The sequence below is a fragment of the Macrotis lagotis genome, chromosome 8 (assembly GCF_037893015.1).
Source record: "Macrotis lagotis isolate mMagLag1 chromosome 8, bilby.v1.9.chrom.fasta, whole genome shotgun sequence".
Classification (NCBI taxonomy): Eukaryota; Metazoa; Chordata; class Mammalia; order Peramelemorphia; family Peramelidae; genus Macrotis; species Macrotis lagotis.
Genome location: NC_133665.1, coordinates 10,683,163 through 10,701,994, shown reverse-complemented (window position 1 = coordinate 10,701,994; position 18,832 = coordinate 10,683,163). Strand labels below are relative to the sequence as shown.

Here is an 18,832-nt window from a genome sequence, read left to right as displayed (position 1 = left end):
ACCCATACCCACAAAAATAAGAATAATACTATTCATGGGACCTACAATACAGAGCTTTTTAAGGCTTGAATGAGTTCATAAATAAAAATCATATAAATTTCAATTGTGGTTACTGTTTCCTTTATACCATGAAGTGGCACTGGAAAGTCAGGTGAGCCCTAAGATATTTAAGGTCATTTAGTATCAAGCCACCCAGCTGGAAAATGTATAATGTCAAATATTCCCCAAATACAGAATAATGGCACAAAAATCTCCAAAAGGGATCCATTCTGCTTGAATACCTTAACCATAGCTCTTTTTCTTAAAAAAAAACAAAAAGGTGAGTAAGATTTAAAAGATTTCTGCTTCAGTCAGAACAGTCACTAAAAAGTCTGCAGGGTTATCATGGTGGCACCTAAAGAACAAAGGATTGGCATCTCCCTAACCTGGGAGGCTAATGAAGGGATTGAAAATGGAGTGGGATTGAGAGTCAGCTGTACAATAGCAGAATGAGTCTTGGAAAATGAGGACAGGTTCTAGAATCTCAGCTCTGCTATCAAATCCTTTACCCTATGCAAACCTCAGGTTTTTTTATCTACAAAAATAGGGCAGTTGGACTAGATCAGAGACTCTTAATTTGGAGTTTCTGAACTTTTAAAAATATTTTTTAATAATTATATTTAAATATAACTGATTTTCTTTGTAATCTTATGCATGTTATTTTATACATTTTAAAACATTCTAGCACTTGACAGGGTACCTCCAGTACTTAGCATAGTACCTACAACATAGAAGTAGATACTTAATAAATATTTACTGAATGATTTAGAAGGGGTCAGCAGACTCCACTAGACTGACAAAGGGGCCCCATAACACACCAAAACAGAGAGAGAATCCCTGTTAAGTACTAAGTAGTTATGCTAAACAATTCCAAATATTTCCCAGTGACCCTATAATTCACTTCGAACTCAGAAAGACAAGATTTAATAGAACAATTTAATAAAACGGGTTTTTGCTGATAAAAATAGTGAGAGAAAATTACTAAATCAATACAAATAAAAAATTGAGAATTGATTTTAAAAAAACCATTTGATTTTATGGTTTTGAGACAGTAACCCAATATGCTTTCTCAATGGCTAGAAGGAATCAACCTGCCTTCCAAAGTCTAAATTTAATTTAGGAAGAAACATTTCCAATCTAATAATCTACCTCCTGCAAAATCTTGCACATCATAGTTGTTCATTAAATATTTTCTGAATGCATATTGCATGGTTTATGATCGTCCCTTAGGCATAGAGATTGGAAAAGAGAACATTTAGATCATGTCCAGCATGAGGCACATTCTCAGAAAACAAACAAGTTAGCCAGGATATTTTTTTCCTTAAAAAAAAATGTATCATGCACATTGGCCAAATTGGATCAGTCCTTAGTGTGTTCTTAGTTGATTAATCTTATTCCCTGGCAAGACCAAGCCCATCTCCTAGGAATGCTTTTTTAGTTCAGCAGGGTCTGATTTCTTCTTTAATGTTTATGACATTAATTTGGGGATGCCATCAGAGATATATAGCCTTACCTCAAGCCTCAGAGATTTATGCAGCTAATTTCCATTAGGGCTAATGAAAGAAAGGAGTAGCAATTTTTCTTATAATTAGAAAGGAATTCAACCTTCAAAACCAACCTGCCTGATATCTCTACTTATACAACAAAGGAAAGAGAAAGTAAATGGTAACAATTAGGAAAGGGGAGAAACAATTTGGATTATTGGCCTCAGACAAGATGGAATGCAATTAAATCCTATTCCATACCAAAATGCTCCTCTGTGAGCAATTGGGATTTGTTTCTAGGAGTAATATTTTCCAGTGTGGACAAATGCAGAATTGTTTACCACATCGGAAACTGACTACCAGAACAATAAGGTGGGCAGGAGGAAAACAGACAGAAAACAAAGGAAAAGTGAAAAGAATCGAAGACCAGTCATCAATAACATGACTATAAACAACCTGATTTACTGCTTTAAAAGTCCAAAAGTGTTTCAAGTATTAGAGAATATTGAAAACTAGGAGGGGCTTTATAGATGCGAAGTTTAACCCTCTTACTTTACAGCATAGGAAACTGGAACTCAGAGAGAATATGTATCTTGCAAGGGCTCTCTGCTAGACAGAAGTGCCAAGATTTGCTTGAGCAATACCATCCTGTCTCTCAATGAAACTCATAGAAAGAAATGACCCTGACTACTAAGATTCAATTAATCTGTGCGTCATTTGTGTACCTTCATCCAGAGTTGCTGTGAAAGTTTTTATTGGGAGATACTTCAAAGACCCTTGGCTCTATTTGTGTGTTGAATCCATTGCAGCAGAAAATTAGGTTATTCCTGGAAAGTGAGGAGGATTTGAGGAGATATACCTTTTAATGGAGGAAGTACATTATGAATGACTAGTGCCCTGCTCTTTCAAGTGAATTCCTTGGTGATTTTCTTCAAGATAGAAAACAGGCTCACTGGACATTAAGTTTGATCCAGTGTGGTTCTTTTTATGGTCTCATTATCCTTTCCACAAATCAATACCAAAATGAGGCAAAGAATGCCCCACTTGGTATTTTTTTTACATTTATTTTCTTAGGTGTCCTATTTTAGAAAAGCTTCCCTGAATTAAGTCATTACAACAAGCATTGGAGAAATCTCTTGAACTTATCAATTTTATCTAAACAACTCACATATCTTCCCTTCTCTCTATTCACATGATCCTGCTCAAGTCCTCATCACTTTTCAATTGAACTATTGCAATATTCTCCTCCTCCTCCCTTTCCTGTCTCAACTCTTTCCCTTCTCAATCCATCCTCCAACCAGTTGCCAAAGTGATATTCTTCAAGCATAAATCTGACAATGTTATTTCTCATTCAATAAACATAACCATTAGAATCAAATGCAAATTCCAGTATTTGACATTTAAAACACTTCACAACTTTACTTCCAATGTACCTTTTCAGTCTTATTCTATATTATTCCCCTTTAAAATCTCTTCAGGCTAGCCAAACTGGTTTTCTTGCTGTTGCTCCCACACAATACTCCATCTCTTATCTCTGTGTAAGCTTTCTTATACAACTGTAAAGTATTCCTTCCTCATCTCCATCTCTTAGAATCTTCAGTTTCTTTAAAAATTTAACTCACATGTTTCATCCTATAGGAGTTTCCCTAATCTTCCTCTATTTAATAATATCTCCCTGCTAAATATCATTTTTTATTTTGAATGTTTTGTAATATAGATAGGTATGTATACATATTATATACATATATATATAAATGTATAGAGATATAAATATAGATCTACAGTTTGCTCATACAGAGTATAAGCTATTTAAAGGCAGGAACTTTTTTTCATCATTATAAATGCCTAAAGTCTAGCTCAGTGCTTTTACTATTTGTTGTTGAATCATTTTCAGAAATGTCCAACTTTGTAGGTTTTCTTGGCAAAGACACAGGAGTGGTTTGCAATTTTCTTCTCCAGCACATTTTACAGATGAGGAAATTGAGGCAATCAGGGTTAAGCCCAGGGTAACACAGTGTTTGAGGCTGAATTTGAACTTAGTCAGTCTTTCTGCTCCAGGCTCAGAATTCTATCCACTCTACCACTTCATTATTCTCAAATTAGGGAACATATTCTGAACATGCTAAACCCAAGGACATCCTTTCTCTGGAGTAACAATTATTTCATTGCCCAGTCCATTATCCTCATGAGAAATAAAAGCCATGGTTAGAACATCATTCTGAGAAAGCATCCCAGACTGCCAAAGAGAAAGAGGTCCATGACTCAAAAGAGTTTGCAATCCTTTTTTATAGAATTGGCAGAATACTGTGAGATTAAGTGACTTGCTCAGGATCACACAGGGAAAATATATCAGAAGGAGAACTTGGCTCTAAAATCATCTCTCCATCCATTACGTAATGTTACCTCTCATTTGGGTCAAATCAGTTTTCTGAGATAAAAACTCCTCCTGCTCTTCAGACTCTCAATCTTACTCTGATTCCTGCTTTAATTATATTGATGATGACTTTTGCAGAGATATCAGAATTTATTTATCAAAGAATATGTCTGAGTCCCAATAAGAAGCCCCTACCAGTGAGGGAAGGGGCAAGAGACAAGAAACAGCAATGTAGTACAACAAAAAGCACACTGACTCTGGAGTCAGAAGACCAGTGTTCAGATTTCCACCTTTTACCTTTATTCCCTTTTTGACCTTAGACAAATCACTTGACCTCTAAGGCCTTAGTTTCCTCATTTATAAAAGGAGAGAGTTAGACTAAATAACCATATTCTAGGAGAGGGGCAAATAATGTTCTCCCATGATATCACTTGGTCTTGTACTGCCAAGGCAATTGAGGCAGGATTCAAAATTCAATAAATCTAGGAGCTTTTTAAGGGGTAAATTAATTGAATGTTTGACCAAATATAGCAGGCTAATTTTTAAGTTTTGGCTCTTGGCAGAAAATAGTTTCCCCATTATTCAGAATAATACCTGGAAGAATTGTGTAAATTGATGAATAATGGTAAAAGCAGAACTAGGAGAACAATGTATTCAATATCAACATTGTAGATGTTGTTCAATAACATTCAATAACATTTTTGAAAGATTTAGGAACTCTGATCAACATGATGACTGATCAGAATTACAGAGGACACATGATAAAACATGAAACTAATATTCTCACAGAGAGGTAATATATTCAGAATATATAGGAAGAAAAGGAGATAGGCATTTAAGTACCTACTATGCGCTAAGTGCTTAACCAATATTTCCTCACAACAATTCTGAGAGGCAAAGGCAATATTATCTCTATATTATGACTGAGCAAATTGAGGCAGACAGAAGTTAAATGACTTGCCTGGGGTCACATAATCACTAAGTCATTTGAAAGCAGATCCTTCTGACACCAGGTCTAGAATTGTGCTATCTAGCTTCTTCTAGTACAGATCAAAGTTTGTTTTTCATTTTTTGTTTTGAGCTGGGGTTTTTTTTTTTCTGGAAATGGGGTTTTGGTTTTGTTTGACTCTACATGTTTGTAATTGGATTTGTTTTTCTTGCTTCTCAATGCCCAGGGGAGAGAAGGAAGGCAGAAAAAGGAAGGAAAGAACCAGGATCTGAAAATAAAATAAAATTCAATTTAAAAAAAAAATTAAGTCCTTTCTAGTTCTAAATCCATGATCACTCAGTCCATGGGCTTAGAGACTGAAATTTGGTGGTGGTAAATAAGTCTTTTGCAACTTCTAATAAAAAGAGATTATAAAAGAAAAAAGGCATAGTCAGAGCAGAGAAATGGTGTGTAGACTCTGTTTCTAATAACTCTATAGCTGGCAACAAGGCAATGTTTGAAGTTGGTGATTTATAGTATATTCATTTCACTTAGGGCTTTCTCTGCATCATCAGTAAAAATAATTCTTTCAAACATTTCATTATGTAGTGGAAGTGAATGGTGAGGTATGGACTCCATCACAAACAATTAGCGAGGCCAATTCAAGGAGTTTCTCTTAGATGCCAAGCTCTGAGACTTATGGTTTCTGGTTATTCCCTGGGGCTTCCAAAAGGCAAGTTTGGCTGACTTTATTAATGGAGACAAGACAAGAGGAGCCTACTCTGATATAGGGGGTGTGAACTGAGGTTTTGGCTGGCCAGTAGTGCAAGGTTATATTTACAAAGCACCAAGCCATTTACCATCCTGCTGAATACAGCCTCAGAATAATGAATCACCCAGACTGGTACCTTCTTCTGGGATCACACTGAGCAATGTTGTCAGGAAATCCTAAATGGTAATAATGAACCAAAAAAGAATTCCTAAGTCATGTGGGAAAGGGCAAATTGGTCAAATCTAAAGATTTTCTTTTTGTTTGAAAGGGCCTGAAGATAGGCAGTCTATCACTGTGAAGAGAGGGCTTGATTTGGGGTTAAAAACACTTAGAATCAAAAAAGTCACATCTCAGACATTTATTAGCTGTGTTATGCTAGGTAACATTTCCAATTTTGGACTTCAGCTTACTCATCTCTAAAATGAGGCAGCTAGACTAGATAGCTTATGGAACCCCTTCCAGATAAAAATCTTATAATTTTATTATCTGAGCTGACCTCTTCATGCTGTAAATGAAGAAACTGAGACTCAGAATTTAAATAATTTTACTCCTAGCTTCATAGCTATTTACTAGAAGAGTAACTACTACTCCCCAGGTTGCTAAGCATCCTTTTATTGTGGGGAAAGAGAGAGCAGTTGGACCTTGCTTCAAACAAATTCTCACTAATGGTTTGCTAGAGCAGCCAGCCAGGTTACTCAGTGAATAGAGCACCAGATCTGGAGTCAGGAATATCCTGAGTTCAAATTTGGCATCAGACACTGGCTAGCTGTGTGACCCTGGGTAAATTTTAATCCCAGTTTCCTCATCTGTTTTTTGAGGCAATTGGGGTTAAGTGACTTGCCCAGGATTGCATTACTAGTAAGTGTCTGAGATTAAATTGAACTCCAGGCCCAATATTCTACACACTGTGCCACCTAGCTGACCCTCCCCAGCTATAAAATGAAATAGAAAAAGGAATGGTAAACCATTTCATTGTCTTTGCCAAGAAAACCACAACTGGGGTCTTGAAAACTGACCAACAACAAATGTTTTATAAAAAGAGTTGTTTTAACATGCAGTCAAAATATCAGGCTGCACAGTTTTTATTTCCATTAATTGCTTATTCACACCAAGAATAATTTATCTTGAGCCCAATCTAATCTCTTCCAAGGTTTTTTGACAAAAGATCTTGATAAAAGATTTGGGCAAAAGATTGTGCTTCAATGGAAAGAACAACAGATTTGGAGTCTGTGGACTTGGGTTCAAATCCTACTTCGAATTACTTACCTCTATGATCTTGAACAAAGTACTTAATGTCTTTGAGTTTCAATTTCCTCATTAGTGAAAGAATGGAGTTGGTCTGGGTGACCTCTGAAGTTCATTCCAGACCTAACTCTATAATCCTATGAGTTTATTGGAATGACTAGCAAACATGATTTATTAATCGTGGATGTGTGGGTAGTTCTTACTACTTTTTCAGATTGTTTTCCCCACATAATTGAAGTTGTGGTGCTTGCTTCCCAAGGACAAAACTTAACAAAATCCAAGGGGAAAGGGACCCAAATTCTTAATATTCTAAATAAATTCCCATGGCCAAAGAATTTGCTATCTAGTAACCAATCTACCGATGATGAGCATCTTAGTACATCATAGAACATAGAATCACAGATTTACTGATGAAAGGAAATCTTAAATCACTAATTCAAATCCCTCATTTTGCAGCTGAGGAAACTGGAGGTCTAGTTATGCTAAGTGACTTACTCAGAATCATTCAACTAGTCTCTGAGGAAGATTTTGATCTTTCTAGCCATTCTTTCCTAAGTCCACTTCTCAGTGCCCACAATGCATCCAAATAACTTAGCTGGGCTGATCATTGGACCAGCAGATCAATCCATTTACTAACTGTATGAGAAGTCTTTTCAGTTTGATAGACTCTTTTAGACCTTACTATATTCCACTTGCAAAGCCATCAAGGACTCAGAATCACCTTGACATCACAATAAAGCTTTGGTGTAGGACTGAAGGACTCTAAAAGACATCTTCCTAGGATGCAGGACCTCAGTCATTACAAAGAGTTGCTTTTTATCAGACTCAAAACAACAGTTTAGGCCATGCTTCCTGTGTCACATCATTGGCAGAGGACATCAAGGGAGAAAGATGACTTTTCAGCCCAATTCTTATTCTGCTATTGTAATGTGCAGTCACTTAACAGCAGAAGCTTCATTTCTCCTTAGAATATAGTTTGAGAGGAACAGACATTTGGTATTTAATCAAATCTAATGCTTTAACTTGGTAGTCAGCAAATGCTTTATCCACTAAGCTTAAGAGGGTGAGGGAAGGGGGTGGAATTGGAATCTGTGTTCAGTGGAAGGTGTTGGCAGGAATTCAACTTGTTTGAATGAATTAGAAGACTGAAGACATGTGGGAAGAGAAGGATTATTTAGCCTACATTCCTTCTCCTACTCCAACTTTTCTAAGTTGAAAAAGACCCCAGAGGAAAACACTTCACCATCCCCACTGCACCATACCCTACCACACTGTCCCAAGTGAGAGAAAACCCACCACCTCCCAAACTAGCCCAAACCATTTCTAGACAACCCTAATTAATAAAAATGTGTTTTCCTTAAACCAAACCCAAATCTACCCTACAGTAACCACTCATTAATCATAATTACAGCTTCTAAGACCATGCCATCAGAAAGGTGATGTCATGTACCTGAACTGGATTTGATTGGGCTACCGGGGATTCTGTGCTAAATCACCAGGCCTCACTTACAGATTAGGATGAACCTGGTAGTAGAATTCTGTTGCCAGATAGCACATGCTAGTGCTTGCCCAGCGTTGATGAAGGGCTGTGGTGCCTCCCTGATGTGGGAAAAGACCAAGAGATTCCTGTGGAAGTCAAACCATCTCTAGTAGTCCTGTTTCCTATAAATCAGGCCATGGGATGGAACAATTCTGGTAAAGGCAAGTGAGAAGGATACTTTGCACAGCATACCACTCACTAAAATAAGCATAATTGCTCAACTCATGCCTCCAATCATTTGGTTAGTTGGTGTAGTCCTCTTTGATACCAACTATCTAGTAGTACCCTCTAGGATCAAATAAGAATAAGTTTATCCACCTTTCCATATGACAAATACATTCAAATGTCTGAAGATATCTACAAAGTCTTACCTCTTCCCTCCCCCACAGATATCTTTTCCTCAAGCTTAAAAATTCACATTTCTTTTAACTTTCTTCACATGGTACGGTTTCTACTGACTTTCCTATTCTGGTAGAGATTTAGTTTCCAAACTAAACCACTGAAGGTTTAGTTTATTAAAACCTTACCTAAAATGTGGAACCCAGAACTGAATACAGAGCAAATAATGCATCCTTCTGAAGTGACAACATTATTTGAATTTAAATTTCCATTGATTGGAATCAATTATCACATGTGTAACTTTAAACAGTCCCAACCTGAATATATGTTATTATTATTTTAGTCTACATGTAGAAATTGATATTTTTTCCTATCAAATCTCATCTCTTTAAATGTGGACAACCATTCTATTATGTCAAGATTTTTTAAAATCTTTATTCTATCATCCAACATGTTAGCTACCTGCTTCTAATCATCAGAAAATTTTCTGCATTCTAAGTGGAAGTGGAAATCTCATACATGAGAAATGTCTCTAAGACTTTCCAGAGAAAGATTCTGAATACTTTTATTATGCATATGATTCTGAATTCCAGGTATTCCAATAACATACTAGTCCTGAATAGATAGGGCCTGGAAAAGAATGGCAGTCACCCAGGGAAAAAATCTACAATCAGGATATTTCTTGGCTAAGGAATACCTTCCCCAGTGGCCTAACAGCCAGGTTGGCCTCTTCCATTGACAATAGCTTATTTCATTTTACATTTCTACAGTGCTTTTTAATTCAACACCACATTCTTAAATGTGTTTACCTTATGCATTCTCCTCATCACCATCACCATAAACCACCTACTTTTGAACCTGTTCTATGATTTCATTGATGTGGGAAACCAAGGAGGAAAAAGTCTGTTAAAATTGTTCTTTATTATAGCCTTACAGAATTGCCTGGGGCACACTGAAAGGTTGAGTAATTTGTCCAAGGTCACACAGTTGATCTATGTTAGCGGTAGAATTTAGGAGACTATTTCCTAGAGCTTAGGAGGGACCTTAAAAGTTCAGCCAGTCCAACTCCTTCAGTTTACAGATGAGGAAACTAAAAGCCAGGCAAGTCAAGTGACTTATCCAAGATCAACAGAAAAAAATTAAACCCAGGACCACTGACTCACAGAGTTCTTTCTATCATGGCAATTCTATGATAGAAAAAGTGAAAGAGGCACTGAAAAATCGACAGGATCATATAGTCTCACATAATTCTCAAAAGCAGGACTTAAACTACCATCTTCCTAATTCTGTATGCATTATTCCATACTACTTCTTAGTCACTATCTCATTGAAGTCACTCAACAACTCTTTGAAATAAGTAGATGCAAATATCATCAGCATTTGAAACATGAAGAAACAGGGACTTGACCACTCCCAAAAAGTTAAATAGAAACTGAATTGAAAAAAAGAATAGAAACCAGATTTTCTGATATAGTTCTTTTTCTTCTATACCACAGTAATCACTCTTTTTTTTTTTAGTAATTTGGGTTCCCCCTAATTTCAGAGCAGTTTTGTCATTTCTGATGGTTACTGGTACTAGTTTCTATTCCTCTCACCCTCAAGTTACTATGCTAACATTTAAACAAAATACTTAAATATATCACATTGAAACCTTTGGTATTCCCTGAAGTCCTCCTCTGATACCTCATCATGGCCTAGGTTTTTCAAAGGTTGTGACATTGTAGTAAAGACTTTGGTGGGGTATAGGAATCTGGAGAAGGTTTAGTTATAGATTGTGTTTATTTTCTCCAAGGACCAACCAGCCTAACAAAATACTTAGAACCAACCAGAAAGTTAGCTAAAAGGTGATTTTTAAGCTGTGAAGACTTTTTAAAATATATTTTATTTTTCCCAAATTAAATATTAAAAGAATTTTTAACATTTTTAAAACATTTTGAGTTCCAAATTTTATCCAAAAATCATTTTGAATTTATTTTGCATTTGCTTTTCTTCATGTCTTTATACCCCTTCCCCCAGAAGGAACAAAAGCTCCTTGAGATGCAAAGTAGTTGCTGGATATATATGTATGTTCAATTGCATTGAATGCATCTTGGGAACAAATATGAAGAAGAGATAGGCAAGATGGATTTCCTAAATAAACCTCCTTTCTAATTAGGAACTTTATCAGTTCCTTGGTATTATGAAAGAAGGCACTCTCTTTTCTTCCTTCCAAGAGTTCATCTCCAAGCCCTCGCTATAGTGAAGAAGAAAAAAGAAAAGCCAAGTCTCTGTAACCATGCTTTGTTGCCATCCCATGTAAAATCATTTACCTTGAGTTACTCCAAGGAGTTCCTCTCTGCTCAGACCCTTTGATCTTTCTCCAACATGCCCCCTCATCTTGAATGTTCACTCTACCCCTGGACTTTTCACACTAGAAATAAGTGCCACCCTTTAGGTTCTTTCCTCTGATTTACTAGTTCTTCCTAGACCCTCCATTTTAAAGAAAAAAATACCCAGAGCAGGTATATCTTCATTCCTCACCAGGCCCCACTCTTAATTGGCCAGACTTTTTCTATTTTATCTTGTAAGTACTACAAGATACTTCTCAGCCCCTCTTCTCAGTTTCCTTTTCTTTGTTTTCTTTTCTATTCAGAATGTAAATTCCTTGAGGGCAAGAATTATCATGTTTTTGCTTCTATTTATATTCCTACCATTTAGAAGTGTCTGGCACAAAGTAAGCATCCAATAAATGCTTGTTGATTTGACTTGACTTTCTTTCTTGCCCTTTCAGTGAAAGCTCCCTTCATCTTCAAACATCTTTCCTGGTTAATTTCCCCTCTCCCCCATCCCAGTTCTATAATCCCTGCCCCAACAGAATTATTTTTTTTTTTTATTTTCTTTATACTTCATTCTTACCTGTCTATGGATACACTATCTTATCCCAGCAGAATATATGCTCATTGAAGGCAGATACTGTTTCACTTTTTGTCTTTTTATCTCTAAGTCTTTGCAGTGTCTTGCACATTTTTTATTCAGTTGTTTCAGTTGTGTCCAACTCTTCATAATAACTCTATTTGAGGTTTTCTTGGCAACGATACTGGAGTAGTTTTCCATTTTCTCCTCTGGCTCATCCTGCTGATGAGGAAACTGAAACAAACAAGGTGATAAGCTGTTAAGTGTCTGAGGTCACATTTGAACTCAGGTCTTCCTGACTTTAGACCTGGCATTTTGCAGCTCTGACATGAGTATAGTAATTATTTAATATATGCTAATTAAATTGCATTGAAATTCAGCTTCCTACTCCTCGATCAGTTTCTGTCATTCTGAAATTCCATTCACCAAAGAATCCTACCAAAGGGAAATAAGGGTCTGGCTCTAGTTCAAATTGGAGATTACTCAAATACAGTTTAATATCAGTTCAGACAGGTTCCTACATTAAACAAAAAAGCTCCGATAGTTTAGCTAAAAATTAATGTTGGTGGGGTTAAGCAAATTAGTGGGGGTCCAGATCAAGCTTCTATTTGGTTCTAGGTCCAATGCCAATACTTTTAGCTTTTGATTCTCAGATCATTCACCACTGTCTAACAAAGGTTCTCAGTGAGAAGGAAGGGTAAAGAAAAAATCATCTTTTGACACTCCCCCTTCTCAGCTTCAACCATCTCTGCTTTCCTCTCCCTTCACACTCTAAAAGCTCTAATTTCTACTTCCAGTCCAGTCCTTAGATGGGAACACCAAACTGTCTTGTTAAGCAGACAGACAGGATGGCATGTTAGGAAGCTTGGGGCTGGCATTTTCTAATGGAATATTGATTTTTTTAAGAAGGAAAAGAGAATGAAGTGATGCAGGAAATAAATAGAAAAAGGGAGAAAAGGTGATGGGTACATTGGAAGCTTCACGTCTACTTTTAAACTTTTTTTTTACTAGTAACTTAATGAGTTCTCCATTGGGGATCAGAAACTGGGGTTCTAGACCTGATTTTGCCTCTAATAATAAAAATCTATATTTTTTAATAGATGAAACCTCCCTTTTGTATTTTTCAACTCTCACAATAATGAATGAGAGGTATAAAGGTGAATCATATTCTAGCATATTTATAAGAATTGTTGATAATAATTGTTTCAATGATCAATTAAACAAAACAAAGGAAAAAGCAGACAACAAGCTTTAAGGAGAAGTTTACAGGAGGATATTCTTAAGTATTCTTGAGATTTAACACCTACTATATGCCAGATAGGCAGTGAGGTTGCACAGTGGTTTAGAGCACTAGGATTAGAATAAAAAAGATTATCTTCATGAGTTGAAATCTGGTCTCAGATACTTACTAGCTATGTGACTGTGGACAAATTATTTAGCCCTGTTTGCCTCAATTTCCTCATCTGTAAAATGAGCTGAAGAAAGAAATAGCAAACCACTCCAGTATCTTTACCAAAAAAATCCAAAGTGTGATCACAGAGAGTTGTAAATGGCTGAACAACAACAAAACAAAAATGTACCACACACTGAGGATACAAAGATGAAACTAGGGATGAATGAGGTAAACCAACCTTTATTTTTGAAATCAAATTCTTGGGGAAATTCATTACCAATATGATCTTTGGGGATGCTTGACAAAAAAACAGACATAGAAGAATGGGGAGAGAACTTGAGATTTGGGATCTTACTGAGAACTGCCACGTGCTCAGGAATTTTAAAGATGGTATGATTAATTTTCTTTTTCCTATAATAAAGAGTTAATTTAATCTTCATGTGAATGAGCAATCCAAACTCCCCAAAATTGGGAAAGAAATTAGAATTTCAGTGAGATGGAGGCACACAAGAACCAAATAAACTGAATTATTGTAAGGAACATTCAGACTTTAGCCCAAAACCTGGGCTGAGACATTAAAAGGAAAAGCCCAGAGATGGAAGAATCAGGGCAAGTCCCATTCACACATGTGCAGAATAACTGAGAGCATCTCAAGATTTAGAAGGGCAAGGACATGCTCATGTCTAAAAATGAGCTGGAATAGTTAAAGCTTAGGTGACCACCTGGTGGTTGTCCTAAATATAACACTCTAAGTATCCACCTCAAGTCCTGTCTCTGTGAGCTATTATCAGCAGGGGCTTAAATAGGTGGTACAGTGGAAAGACTCATTTTCCTTGGTTCAAATCTAGCCTAAGGCACTTACTAGCTCTGTCACCATGGGCAAATCATTTATCTCTATTTGCTTCAGTTTCTTCATCTGTAAAACAAGTTGGAGAAAAAAATAGTAAACCATTTCAGATTTTACAATTTATTTTCTTTATTTATTTCAGTCATGTCCATGACTGAAATTTGCGGTTTTCTTGGCAAAGATACTAGAGTAGTTTGCATTTCATTCTTCCAGCTCATTTTACAGATGAAGAAACTGAGGCAGATAGGATTAAGTGATTTGTACAGAGTCACACATATAGTATCTGAGTCTATATTTAAATCAGGACAATGTGTCTTTCTGACTCTAGCATCTGCACTTTATCCACTATGCCACCTAATTGCATTATTACACAACTTATATTTTATTTTATCCTGTTAATATAACTCTACTCTTTTGCCAAAATTTTGTTTTATCTTATTTTTTTCAAAACAGTACTGAATTCTTAGGCTAATTGATTTAGATCTAGAAGGAACCCTTGAAGTTGTGATATGACAGTGAATTTTTAAAAATTAGTTATCCTTATCAAAAAAGTCTGATATAAATTTAATCTGTATTTACATTTTCTCCATCACTTTTTAAAATCTAGGCAAACATTGAAACAATGAATAAAGCTCCAATTTCTAACTTGTTTATTTCTGAGGTATAAATGCTCACACTAAAAATTTAGTATTGGGTTCTTGCCTAGTCTGTTCAAACTGGTTCTAGCAGACCTCTGCCTAGAAGTCAACTAGTCCAAGCCTTTCGTTTTACAGAAAAGGAAACTAAAGTCCAGTGAAATCATGTGACTTGACCAAGATAGCACACAGGTAACAAGTAGCAGGTACAGGCTGGAAACCCAGGCCTTCTGAATCCAAATCCAGTTCTTGTTCCATTATACCACACTATTAACTCAAAACCCAAAGAGAAAGAAAAACTGAATGGACAGATTGCATCAAGCTGTTCTACTTTTAAGGAAAAAGAGAACTCAAAATAGTTTTAAATGCCAAGAGCTAGAAAAGATGGGGGGAGAGAGGAAAAATGGAAAGAAAAGCTGTTTCTATTCATGAGCCAAAGAAGACTTCTTATTTAGCTGTGGGATCCTGGGCAAGTCACCTAAAATCTTTTAGCTTCAGTTTCCTTAGCTGTAAAATGGGGATTATAATAAAACTTGCCTTACAGGGTTTTGGGAAGATCAAATGAGATACTATGCACAAAGCAGATTAAGTATCACAAAATATTATATATATTGCTGTTCAGTTGTGCCTGACTATGACCCCATTTAGGGATTTCTTGGCAAACATACTGGAATGGTCTGCCATTTCCTTTCAACTTGCCAACTGAATTTACAGATGAGGAAACTAAGGCAAAGAGAGAGAATAAGTGACTTTCCCAGGGTCACACAGCTCTTAAGTGTCTGAGGCTGGATTTAAATTCAGGTCTTCCTGACTCCTGATCTGATACTCTATCCACTATACTACCTATCTTCCTTTTAAAAATTATATAAATTCTTTATAAGATTATATTTTTATTATTATCAAAAGAAAACTATTGAAAACACTAGCACAGGTGCCAAAAAATGCTCTTAACCAAAGTTTATTCTTTAAGAGAGACAGAAATAATGGAGAGATAGTCTAGAAGTACCTATCCACCATGAAGAACATGCCATACCTCCACATCTCAGCATGAATCAAGGGAGTTCGTGGAAGTTCCTATTCCAGGAGTTCAACATCATGGTTCTAGAGATGCCTGGACCATAAGAAAATAACATAACAAAATAACCATCCCTGCCTTCCATCATTCCTTCCACTTTCCACTCCCTTTGTCTGGTAAGATAAATCAAGAAATAGATATTTCTTTCTCCTAAAAGAAAGTAGTTTTCAGTTGAGTTTTTATACCAAATAGGTGTCTCAAGTCACTCCTAAAATCTGAAAAGGTTTACGCTTGGAGAAGCTGGGAAATGAGATTTCTGGATTATCACTGCAAAAGGCATTTCTAAGAGCTAAGGCTCCCCCATTGATTAAAATAGATGTGTTTTCTTTATCTTCTCTGCTTCCATGACGTATTTCTCTCCCCAAGTCAGACTGCTAAAGTATTTGGACCAGGACTTGGAACAAATATCATTCAGGTTTATGAGTGAGTTAGGAGACCTGGGTTATATAGGGTTGGACCTCATTTTATCTATTCAGCTAAGGCAGCTAGGTATGCAGTGCATAGATAACCTTGTGGTCAGGAGGACAGGAGTTCAAATTTGACCTCAGACATTTGACACTAACTAGCTGTGTGATCTTAGGCAAGTCACTTAACTCTAATTGCCTCCTTGCAATCCAGAGCCATCTCCAGTTGTCCTGATTCATATTTGGCCACTGAACCCAGATGGCTCTGGGGGAGAAAGTGAGGCAGGTGACTTAGCACAGCAGCCCCCACTCAAATCTAATTCATGTGCTTGTCATGGCCTCACCTCCCTGATGTTATGGTTTTCTTTGAGAATGAAGAATAAATATCATCATTATCTATTCAATTTCTGGAAAGTTTCTATGCCTCCAGTCTTCTCACTTCAAAGATGAACAAGACATTCTGCTCATTGATGGCAAAATAGCTTCACTAAACTACATCTCTGATCATAGAGTAATAGGTTTAGAATAGGGAACTCAGAGGTTATCATATTCAATCTTCTCATTTTACAGTTGAAGAAAGTAAGGTATGGAGGGGTTAAGAAACTTGTCTAAAGGGGGAGGGGCAGCTAGGTGATGCAGTAAATAGAGCACTAGCCCTAGAGTCATAAATACCTAGCTGTGTGACCTTGGGCAAGTCACTTAACTCCATTGTCTTGCAAAAAAAAAAAAGAAAAGAAATTTGTTTAAGACCCCAAAGGCTTTGTGTGTTCTATAGAATAAAATCCAAACTTCTTAGATAAGGCCCTCCATAATCAGTGCTCAATTTTTCTTTGCAATCTTATCTTTCAAGAGTCTTTTTCTCTGAAACTTCTTTGTGTTTCCCCATCATCAAGTCTTTATTCACACTGTCATCCTTTCCATCTCTGCCAGTCATAAATCTTCTCATCCATCAAAATTGTTTCAAATGCCAATTCTTCCATGAAACCTTGCTACTAAGAAAACACATCTCCTTTTTCTATCCTTCCGCAATACTTCATATGGGTCTCTCCTATAATATTGAGCATACTCTATATTTTATACTATTTATCTCATTTCCTCTACTGGCTCCTTGAAACCAAGACCTATATCTTATTTATCTTTGTTCTCCTCAAAGAACAAGACAGTATCTTTTGGTTTATTTTTTTTTTGTTTTTTGCAAGGCAATGGGGTTAAAATGACTTGCCCAAGGTCACACAGCTAGGTAATTATTAAATGTCTGAAATTTGAACTCAGGTCCTCCTGATTCCAGGGCTACTCTGTCCACTGCAATTCCCTTTCTACCTCCCCAAGTTTGAGAGAGAGAGAAAAAAAAAGAAACAAGAAAAACAAGAAAACCTTGTAACAAGTATAATGGAGCAGAAATCAGTTAAATTTTTGGAGTGGGAAGAGAAAGGAGGGTGGGGGGATAAATTGTAAAATTCAAAACCTTACAAAAATGTTAGGTAGGAAATATGATCATTAGAAAATTGTTATTGCTCATTTCACTTCAGTGTCAACAAGGACCTGCTAATTCAGAGGGATGTGGTACCATCCCCTCTCTAAAATCCTCTTCTATTAAAGGATTCCAACACTGAACTCACTTCAGTTTGGTTCAGTCCTAAAGGAGTCTGACATCTAAAGAGAGTTGTCATTATCTCTCTTGTTGTTTCTAGTTCAGTGAGTTTCAGTGAGCAATCACTTAAAGCCTAGAATTAATTCAAGTCCATGGTCTTTGTAAAAAATATCAACAGGATCTTTGCTAGAAGAGGACTTGATGTACTTGATAAGTCAGTAATAGGTTAACTATTTCTTCCATATGAAAACAATGCTTAAAACACAAAAGACTACAAGGCCATATTGATAAAAATTTAAAACCTGAAACAGCAACTCATAACTTTTATTAATACACTCCTAGAAAGATTAATACTCAAAACATTAAAACATGAAACCACTTGTGACATTATAGGACAGGTTTTCAACTTCACTAAGTTTTTCAAGATCCAAGATACATTTTCAAATTCTTCTGGTAAGACAAAGTCATGAGCTCAGGGGCTACTTCTTCCAAAAGTCATCTTTTTCCTATGAGAAAAATTACAATAGCCAAGTTCTAACCATCTATCTGTCTAGAAAAGTTCCTCTCTTGTGATTGCTATTTGGTCATCTGGGTTCAGAGAAAAAGATAGGAAGAAGAAGAGGCCTCCAGGAGCTAGAGATCCAACCTTAGACTGAGGCTCACCTTGACAAGCACATGTTCTTAGCACCCTATAAAAGCAGCTTCCACAGATCCAGTTGGGGTGAAAGGGTCTTTCCAATCCAAAGGAAATCCAAGATAAAGCTTTCTTGATTCCTAAGTCACAAGTTCAAAACAGAGAAAGATGAAAGGTAAAACAAAAGTGTGGTGAATAAAAAATTTCAAGGGACATAGTTTCTGAGTATTTTAATCCTTTTAATATTAAGGACAGCACATTATAAATAAAAAGATGGCTATTTGGCAGTCTCTCTTAGTCCAAAGACTCTTCATGGCAGTGTGCTCACTTTTTATATATCCTTCAAAGAGCAGGTATGCTGAAGTGCCAGTCAGTTCTGATTGGTTAATACATGGGAGGCGGGATACATTAAAATGATGGTCTTGGAGTACATGACTTAGGTTATCCAAACCTTGGTCAAGGAGACATCAATTTCCATATCACTTTTCTTGACAATAGTGAGAATCAACATTTTCCCAGATCTGTCTGAACAAACACAATAAGCAGGAACACATCCATTAGCCCAAACTTGGAACTTTTTTAACTTTCAGATGAGATCTTTACCTAGGTAAATCTTTAAGAGAGATTTCCCAAACTGATT

The 18,832-nt window shown here is 36.4% G+C and overlaps 1 long non-coding RNA gene across 2 annotated transcripts; it reads right to left on the bottom strand.

Moving 5' to 3' along the window:
- Positions 1-11,503: 11,503 nt before the first annotated feature.
- On the bottom strand, positions 11,504-18,627 carry LOC141494704 (uncharacterized). Of its 2 annotated transcripts, none has more exons than XR_012470544.1 (3): positions 18,521-18,627; positions 18,222-18,332; positions 11,504-11,847 (listed from the first exon to the last, which is right to left on the bottom strand). It is a non-coding gene; the product is annotated as an uncharacterized LOC141494704 (long non-coding RNA). The 2 variants fall into 2 exon arrangements; XR_012470545.1 differs by lacking the exon at positions 11,504-11,847 and adding an exon at positions 15,524-15,599.
- Between the last annotated feature and the right edge of the window lie 205 nt (positions 18,628-18,832).